This window comes from Tamandua tetradactyla, chromosome 11, assembly GCF_023851605.1.
Source record: "Tamandua tetradactyla isolate mTamTet1 chromosome 11, mTamTet1.pri, whole genome shotgun sequence".
Classification (NCBI taxonomy): Eukaryota; Metazoa; Chordata; class Mammalia; order Pilosa; family Myrmecophagidae; genus Tamandua; species Tamandua tetradactyla.
The window spans coordinates 53,465,576-53,475,445 of record NC_135337.1 but is presented as its reverse complement, the minus strand read 5'-3'; the positions used below and the strand labels follow the sequence as shown (position 1 = coordinate 53,475,445).

At 35.3% G+C, this 9,870-nt stretch overlaps 1 pseudogene; it reads left to right on the top strand.

The window, feature by feature from the left end:
• Positions 1–1,608: 1,608 nt before the first annotated feature.
• Positions 1,609–2,327, top strand: LOC143649523 (phosducin-like protein 3 pseudogene; annotated as a pseudogene).
• Positions 2,328–9,870: the final 7,543 nt, after the last annotated feature.

The window sequence follows — 9,870 nt, the reverse complement described above, 5'->3', positions numbered from 1 at the left end:
TCTCTCTCCCTCTCCCTCTCCCTCTCTCTCTGTCTCCCTCTCTCCTTCTCTCTCAGTCTCTCTCTCTCTCTCTCTCTCTCTCTCTCTCTCTCTCTGTCTTCACTCCATTTACAAAGGACTCAAATAAAAGGATTAAGACCCACCCTGACAGAGGTGGGTCATACTCTAACAAGTAGCCTCATCAAAAAGTCTTATTTACAATGGGTCCATACCCAAAGGACTGGATTAAATGTTAAAATACGGTTTTCTGGAGTACATACAACTTCAAACCACCACGGTTGGTTCTTCCCTTTTCTCCTAATGTCTGACCTCTTCTTGTATGGACTTCTCCAACTTCTGGTTTATTCTCTTTATAAGGCCTCCAGTAATAGGAATTAAGATCCACCCTCATTCAGCTGGGCCACACCTTAACTAAAACTAAGGAAATCTCATCTTCTATTTACAATGGACTCATACATACAGCAATGTAGATTGAGATTTAAAACCCATCTATTTTAGGATATATAGTTCAATCTACCACATATACCATATAGGAAACTACAAAGAGGCAAGATAAAATCTGAAGTTGGATTTAGGACAATTCTGGAAGACACATGTAAACCAAATTTGAACTCTCAATTCTCTTCCTTGAACCTGTGCATCTGCTTATCATAGCTCATGAGAATCTTGGCAATAATCTTTTATTTCCCTTTTCTTTCCTATTTACCCTTTCTTAACTCACTTTTGGGCCTTATGCTGTAGAATATACTCCTTAATGTCTATCTCTTTCCACTTATTTTAAGTGAGCATCTTCTCTGCTCTTTATTATAGTAATAACCTTTCAATTGTTCTCCTGATTTCAGTCTCCGTGCTCCATGCAGCTGTCTGAGTGATATTCACTAACAAACACAATCAATTATGCCACAAATAAAAGTTGAAAGAAAAGAAGCATAGACAAGAAAGATGGGAAAAAGTCAGTACTCCATATATTCCCTTTCATTTCTGCTTTCAAACTGGCTTGCTATGCAACGCAAATAAAAGTCGAGATATTTTTTCTGAATTGATGCAAATATTCTCAGAAACGATCACGGTGATGATACGGTGAATTTTTGATTATATACCAAGAATGGAATGATCATATGGTAAGCATGTTCATGTTTGTGTATCACTATGTTTAAAAAAATTAAAAAATTAAAAAAAAATCAAGATATACTAATATTCCAACTGTTTTCCTGTATCTATGAGGTCAGTAAGCAGACATTTCATCTGATGTTGAACCTATTCCAAGCTACAGTCCTACCAAATGCCCTACTAGAGAATCACAGAGGTCCCCATTCTTCCAATCTACTGTACCTATTTCCTCACTATCCTCCAGGGCACTGCTGAACTAATGCCACAAATAGTATACTTTTTTAATGGCAACAACTCAGTTCATGTTTTCTTTTTTTTTTTATCTTAGTGATGATAATACTGGTTGCTATAATAAATAGATCCCAAAATATAATGGGTCAAAAACTACAAAGTGGGAAAAGCTGGGCAGGGGAAGGGGCGGTGCATGCGTGCATGAGCAGAGGAGAACCGAGGGGTGGCGGCACTGGGACCCGCCTAACCTGAGGGATTGGAGGCAAGATGCAGGACCCTGGTGCGGACACCGAGTGGAATGACATCTTAGGCAAAAAGGGCATCTTGCCCTCAAAGGAAAGCCTGAAAGATCGGAAAAGGAGGTCGAGGAGGAACACGAGTGAGTCCTTCAGCAGTCAGTTGTGAAATCTTATGAAGATATGACTGTGGAAGAGCTAGAGGACAATGAAGATGAATTTAATGAGGAGGATGAATGTGCTATTGAGATGTACAGGCAACAGCCTGGCTGAATGGAAAGCCACTAAACTGAGGAATAAATTTGATGAAGTTTTGGAGATCTCAGGAAAGAATCATGTCCAAGAAGTTACCAAAGCTGGTGAGGGCTTGTGGGTAGTCTCCCACCTTTGCAAACAAGAGATTCCCCTCTGTGCCCTGAAAAATCAGGATTTCGGTGAACTTACAAGGAAGTTTCCTGATGTCAAATTTATCAAAGCCATTTCAACTACCTGCACATCTAAGTTTCCTGATAGGAATCTGCCCACAACATTTGTTCACCATGAAAGTGATGTTAAGGCTCAATTTATTGGTCCTCTAGTGTTTGGTGGCACAAACCTGATGAGAGATGAATTGGAGTCGGAATTGTTGGAGCTTGGAGTGGTCAAGACAGACCTGGAGAAAATCCTAAGACGCCAACTGAAGACAGATTACTGTCCTCAGTGTGGTGCTTAGTCCCCACCAGGAGAGGCAGCGAGTCCAAGGATGACTAAGGCGGCACCATGGTAACAGGCTGAAGTTTCTTGATGTGAGGAGCCATATGGACTCTTAGAAAAAGGAAAATGGAGGACTTAATCCTCCAGCTTTTAGCCTTTTATAATTATCTTTAAAGTCTCAATACAACTCAGCAATAATAATTGCTGGGAGTCTTATTAAATGTTTTGCAACTTTCTTTTTAAACTTATGACATATCCCTAGAAAATAAATAAATAAAAACCAGCTTTTGTTTGAAAAAGAAATTATAGAAGTTTCTATTTTAATAACATAAAAGTCCAAGGAGAGAGTTCCTAATAGGTGAACAAGAGTTCCTCTACCAGGTGTTTTGGGGACTAGGAACTTTTTGTTTTACTTTGAAGATATTTCATTTTCAGGGAACTCTCACCTATATCTAGATAGTACAAGGAGGAAAAAGGTATTTAGTCATATTCTACCTAAAAGCTTTAGCCCTAAAAAGATACACACAATTTCTACTTACATTTCATTAGAAGACACTCAACCACATGGTCCCATCTCACTTTTTGAACATATAGAAATTATATAACTCCTTTGCCCCAGAATAAAAAGTAAAGAAAATATATATTTTTAATAGCTAGTTAGCAATTGTGGGCTATGCAAATTAAAAACTTTGTAATTTACAATTTAGAAAGGCAACAAACAAAACAAAACCTCAACCCTTCTAGGATGATAATATAACCAATACAGAAGATCAAGAAAGGAAAGAAAATGGCATATAGAAAGATAGGACAAATATAGAGCAGAAAATACATGTTAAATTTAAATCTAAATATATGAGTAGTTGCATTAAATATAAATATACCAAATTTTCCAGTTAGATGGAATTTAAACACATGTACACACACCAAATTATACATTTTGGGGCTCTGCCATTAGTGCTATTAGGTGCATATATATTTTTAATTGTATATCTTCTGTTGAATTGACCTCTTATAAGTATATATACTGGTGACTGTTTTTGACTTAAAGTCTATGTTATCTGTTATTAATATAGCTACCCCAGTTCTATTTTAGTTACTATTTTCATGATATGCATTTTTTCATTCTTTCACTTTCAACCTATTTGTGTCTTTTGGATTTAAGGTGAGTTTCTTATAAATAGCATAAGGTTAAGTGATGCTTTTTATCCATTCTGCCAATTTCAACCTTTTGACCATTTACAATTAAAATTAAAATGATACTGCAGGACTTTTATCAGCCATTTTGCTATTTGGTGATGTAAAGTTTATACTTTTTGCACCTCAATTTTTGAATTAATTCTTTTGTTTACATTTATTTGATGTTTTGTACTGTACCATTTTCATTTACTTTTGTATATATTTGCTTATATATATTTCCTGTGATTACCATGAAGCTTAAGTTCAACATCTGAAATTGATAGTGATCATGTTGTATTTGATATCAATTTAACTTCAATAGCATGAACACACTGTTCATATATCTATTCCCCTCTGTTTTAGTTTGATAATGTTGATGAAATGCAATATGCCAGAAATGGGTTGATCTTACAGTGGGAATTTATTAGCTTATAAATTTAGTTCTGAAGCTGTGAAAAATGTCCACATTAAGGCATTGGCAGGTAATACCTGGACTCTGAAGACAGACTGCCAGCATCTGGGACACCTCTGTCACATGAGAACTCACATGGTCAGTGTCTTCTGGTGGTCTATAATTCCAATAAGATGTATTGGTTCCAGACCTCAGCTTTCATGTTTCTGCCTCTGAAGTAAATTTTCCTTCAATTTATCTCTTCTCTGTCCCTTTTAGTTCAACCTGGAAGTGCTTCTGTTAATACAGATCTCACAAAAACATGTCAGTTTTGCATGTAGCACACAGGCTTCCCAACTGTCAGACAATAGGATTTTCCACAAATCCTTCCTGCATAGCTACATTAACAATTCTCACTTGTATTGAAATGCATGACTGGTTCCATGTTTGATTAAATCCTCACGTGGAACACTATCTTCTCGAGGCTTGCTTTCATGAAGCTCAGAATTTTTCAAATAATTAATTTATGGTTTCTTTGTGCCCAGAAATTCAATTCTTAGCCTATCCCTTTCCTCTCACATTTTACTATAAACTGCAAATAGAAATCAGGCTGCACATTCCACATTTATTTTGGAAATCACTTCAGCTAACTATAATACATGAACAGAATTACCTGGATTTTGAAGACTGGCTGCCAGCACCTGGGACACCTCTGTCTCCCGAGAAGTCACATGGCAAGTGTCTGGTAGTCCTTCTGTCTGGGTTTCACTGCTTTCATCTTCTGGTTTCAGTGGCTTCTCTCTCTTTTCTATGGGTCCTTTCTTACCTTGTCTAGTTATTTCTCTAAACTTCTCTAGGGCTTTTGTCTAGCTTTCATTCTGTTATAAAGGAATTCAATAAGAGGATTGAAATCCATCTTGAATGCAGTGTGTCATATCTCAGTTAAAAAAAAAAGGTCCCATCTAGAATAAGTCTACACTCACAGGAATGGCTTAAAAAACCTGATCCTTTCTGGGGTATATACAGCCAAATCAAACATGTTCCCAGCCCTTCTCCCTCAATCATACCCACATTCAGCTTCATTCAGTGTATTTACATTATTGTGCTACCATCAGGTGGTATCGTGCTATGCATTTCCAAATTTTTACAACCAGTCCTGTTGCACAATCTTTATTCCTTCAGCACCAAATGCCTAATTGCTACCTTATTTCAATCTCCTGATAACCTGTGTTTTTAACTTTAATTCTCAAAGTTCACTTGTTAATATTAGTTCACATTGATGAAACAGAAGACATTTGTCATTTTGTTTCTGGCTAATTTCACTCAGCATAATGTCCTCAAGTTTCATCTACTTTAATACATACTTCATGACTTTATTCGTTGTAGATCTTCATAGTATTCCATTGTATGTATATGCCACTGCTTGTTTAGTCACTCATCCACTGATGGGCATTTGGGCTGTTCTTTTCTTGTTTCCATCTCTTGGTAATTGTGAATAATGTATAGAGAATAATGAGTGCACAAATGTCCATTTGTTCCTCTGATTATATAACTAGTGTAATGAGATTGCTGGATCAAATGGTAATTTTATACTTAGCTTCCTGAGGAACCACCAAACTGCCTTCCAGAGAAGTTGTACAATTTTACATTCCCACCACCAAGAGTGGATAAGTATATTTCTTTCTCTACATCCTCTACAGCACTTGTCAATTTCTTTTTTTTTTTCTAGTGGGTATGAGCTGATATTTCATGGTTTGGATTTGCATTTCCCAAATAGCCAGTAAGATTGAACATTTTTTCATGTGCCCTTTAATCATTTATATTTCTTTTTCTGAAAAGTGTTTGTTCATGTCTTTTGCACATTTTTTAACTGGGTTGTCTGTATTTTTGTTGTTGAGTTGAAGTATCTTTTTATATATTGTGGATTTTAAACCCTCATCTAATATATGGTTTCTAAATATTTTCTTCCATTACCTTGCTGCATTTTACTTTACTGACAAGGTGATTTGATGCACGAAAGTATTTAATTTTGAGGCAATCCATTTATCCCTTTTTCAATACTTGTGCTTTTGGTGTACAGTCTAGGAAACCAACTCCATTATAAGATTTGTAAGATATTTCCCTACATTTTTTTTCTAACAGTTTTATGATCTTAACTCTAATATTTTGGTCTTTGATCCATTTTGAGTTAATTTTTGTATAGGACATGAGATATGGTTATTTCATTATTTTGTATATGGATATCCAGTTCTCCAAACACCATTTATTGAAGAGCTGCTCTGTCCCAGGTGGGTTGCTTGATCACCTTACCAAAGATCAATTGTCCATAGATGAGATGGTCTATTTCTGAATACTCAATTCAATATAATTGGTCAGTATATCTATGTTTATGCCAGTACCATGCTGTTTTGACCACTGTAGCTCCATAATATGATTCAAAGTCAGGTAGTGTTAGACCTCCTATTTCATTTTTCTTTCTCATGACATTTTTATAAGGGCCCCCTGCCTTTTCAGGATATTTGGTTATTGTTTTTTCTATTTCTGCAAAATAAGTTGTTGGGATTTTAATTGGTATTACATTGAATCTATAAATCAATTTGGGTAGTATTGATATCTAGAGTATATTCAGTCTTCCAATCCATGAACATGGTATGCCCTTCCATTTATTTAGGTCTTCCATGATTTCTTTTAGAAACTTGTAGTTGTTTTCTTTGTATAGGTCTTTTGTACCCTTAATTGAATTTATTCCTAGATATGTGATTATTTTGGTTGTTATTTTAAATGGAGTTATTTTTATTTCCTCCTCAGATGGTTCATCATTAGTGTATAGATACACTACTGATTTGGGGGTATTGATCATTTACCTTGCAACTTTGCTATACCCATTTATTAGCTCTAATAGCTTTGCTGTAGATTTTTTTGGATTTTCAACATATAGTACCATGTTATCTGCAAACAGTGAAAGTTTTACATCTTCCTTTCAATGTGGATGCTTTTTATTTATTTTCTGGTCTAATTGTTCAGAATAGAACTTCAAGCACAATGTTGAATAATAGTGGTGACAGTGGGCATCATTGTCTTATTCTGGATCTATCTTAGAGGGGACGCTCTCAGTCTTTCCCCATTGAGGATGATGTTAGCTGTGGGTTTTTTGTATATTCCCTTTATTATGTTCAGGGTGTTCCCTTCTATTCCTTTCCTTTGAATTATTTTCATCAAGAAAGGATTTTGAATTTTTTCAAATGCCTTTTCTGCATCAATCAAGATGATCATGTGGTTTTCTGCTTTGACTTATTGATATGGTGTATTGTATTAATTGATTTTCTTGTGTTGAACCAGCCTTGTATACCTGGAATAAGCCCCACTTGGTTGTGGTGTATAAATCTTTTAATGTACTGCTGGGTTTTATTTGCAAATATTTTGTTAAGGATTTTTGCATCTGTATTCATTAAAGAGAGTGATCTGTAATTTTCTTTTCTTGTAGTTTCTTTGCCTGGCTTTGGTAAGTGGGTGATGTTGGCTTCATAGGATGAGTTAGGTAGTTTTCCTTCCTCTTCAATTTTCTTTTAAGGAGTTTGAGTAGGATTGATACTGATTACTTCTTGAATGCTTGTACAATTCACACGTGAAGCCATCTGATCCTTGACTTTTGTTTTTGGTCACTTCTTAATGACTCATTAAATCTCTTGTGATTAATTTGTTGAAGTTGTCTGTTTTTTCTGGAGTGAATGTTTGTTGTTCATGCCTTCCTGGGAAGTTGTCCATTTCATCTATGTTGTCTAATTTATAAGGACATAGTTGCTCATTGCATCCTCTCATTACCTCCTTTATTTCTGTGGGGTCATTTGTTATGTCACCTCTTCCATTTCTGATTTTATTTGTTTGCATCCTCATTTTTTTTTTTTATCAGCTTAGCTAAGGGTCTATTAACTTTACTGATTTTTCTCAGAGATCCAACTTCTGGTTTTGTAGATTTTCTCAATTGCTTTTCATATTCTCAATTTCATTTATTTCTGCTCTACTCTCCATTATTTCTTTCCCTTTGTTTTCATTGGGATTAGTTTGCTATTCTTTCTTTATTACTCTATTTCTTCCAAGTGGACAGTTAATTCCTTAATTTGTGCTCTTTCTTCTTTTTTAATATAGGCATCTAAGGTAATAAATTTCCCTCTCAGCACTACCTTTGTTGCATCCCATAAATTTTGATATATTGTGCTTTTTTATTTTCATTTGTCTTGAGCTATTTACTGATTTCTCTGGTGAGTTTTCCTTTATCCACTGGTTGCTTAAGAGTGTGTTATTTAACCTCCATATATTGGTGAATTTTCTCTCCCTCTGCCTGTTATTGATTTCCGACTTCATTCCAATATGATATACGTGTTTTGTATAATTTCAATCCTTTTAAGTTTATTGAGACTTACTTTGTGACCCACATATGGTCTCTCCTTGAGAACGATCCATGAGCACTTGAGAAAACTGTGTATCCTGCTTTTGTGGGGGTGTAATGTCCTGTAAATGTCTTCTAAATCTAGTTCCTTTATCATGTTATTCAAAAATCTCTGTTTCCTTATTGATCCTCTTTCTAGATGTTCGATCCATTGATGAGAGGGTGGATTAATCTCCAACTATTATGATAGAGGTGTCTACTTCTCCCTTCAGTGTTGTCTGTGATTGCGTTAAGTATTTTGGAGCATTCTGGCTCAGTACATAAATATTTATTATTGGTATGTCTTCTTGTTGAATTGTTCCTTTTATTAATACATAGTGTCCTTCTTTGTCTCTTTTAATTGTTTGACCTTTGAAGTCTAATTTGTTCGATATTAGTACAGCTATGCCTGCTCTTTTCTGGTTGTTGTTTGCATGGAGTCTATTTTCCCAACCTTTCACTTTCAACATATTTTTGTCTTTGAGTCTAAAATGAATCTCCTGTAGATAGTATATAGATGGCTCCTCTCTTTTAATCCATTCTGCCAGTCGATATCTTTTGATTGAGGAGTTTAATGAATTGACATTTAATGTTATTACTATAAAAGCAGTAGTTTCTTCTGCAGCTTTGTCTTTTGGACTTTATATGTCATATCTAATGTTTTTTTTCACTTTTTACCTTTACTGATAGTCTTCATTTCTACACTCTTCTCCAGACCACTCTGTCCTGTATTTTTCTGTCTGTAATGCTCCCTTTAATGCTTTTTGTTGTTGTTGTTTCTCTCTCTCAACTATATATTTTTTTGTTTTCATTGAGCAATTTGAGAGTTAGTCAGAGATGTTACAACATTTTAGCCCTAAATACTCCAGCATTTACAGTATAATAACAGGGCCATTCCCCTAAATATCTCCAGTGTAATTGGTAGTCAGGAAATTTAACACAGATGCAAAACAAATATCTAATATGCAGTCCATATTCAAATTTCCCCTGTTGTCTAATGATGTCTTTTATGGCCATTTTTCTCTTTACCAGTTTCTATGCATTGCATGTGCTGACATGTCTTCTTCAGTCTCCTTTAATCTGGAATGATTCCCCTACTTTTTTGTGTCTGTACTGATATAGATGATGTTTGAAGGTTAAAGCACATTTGGCAAAGTGCCCCTCAACTTGGAGTTGGCTGATTTTTTTCCTCAGATCCTTTGATTTAGGCTAAACCTTTTTGTCAGGGCATAGATGGTGTTGTGTGGGCATTGCCTTCAGTGGTTTTTTGCAGAAGCTGGTCTCTTGTTCACAAATTCTCTGAGTGACTGCTTGTCTGAAAATATTTTAATCTACCCCTTGTTTTTTTCTCCCCCTCATTTTTTTCTCTCCTTCATTTTTGAAGGGCAGTTTTGCCTGGTACAGAATTCTTTGTTGGCAGTTTTCCTCTTTCAGAATCTTAGCTATTTCATGCTACTGTCTTCTCATCTCCAAGGTTTCTGCTGAGAAATCCACACATACTGTTATTGAGCTTCTCCTGTATATGATGGATTGCTTTTCTCTTGCTGCTTTCAAAATTGTCTCTTTGATTTTGGTTATTATCTTGTTCCTTTGGATATACAATTATA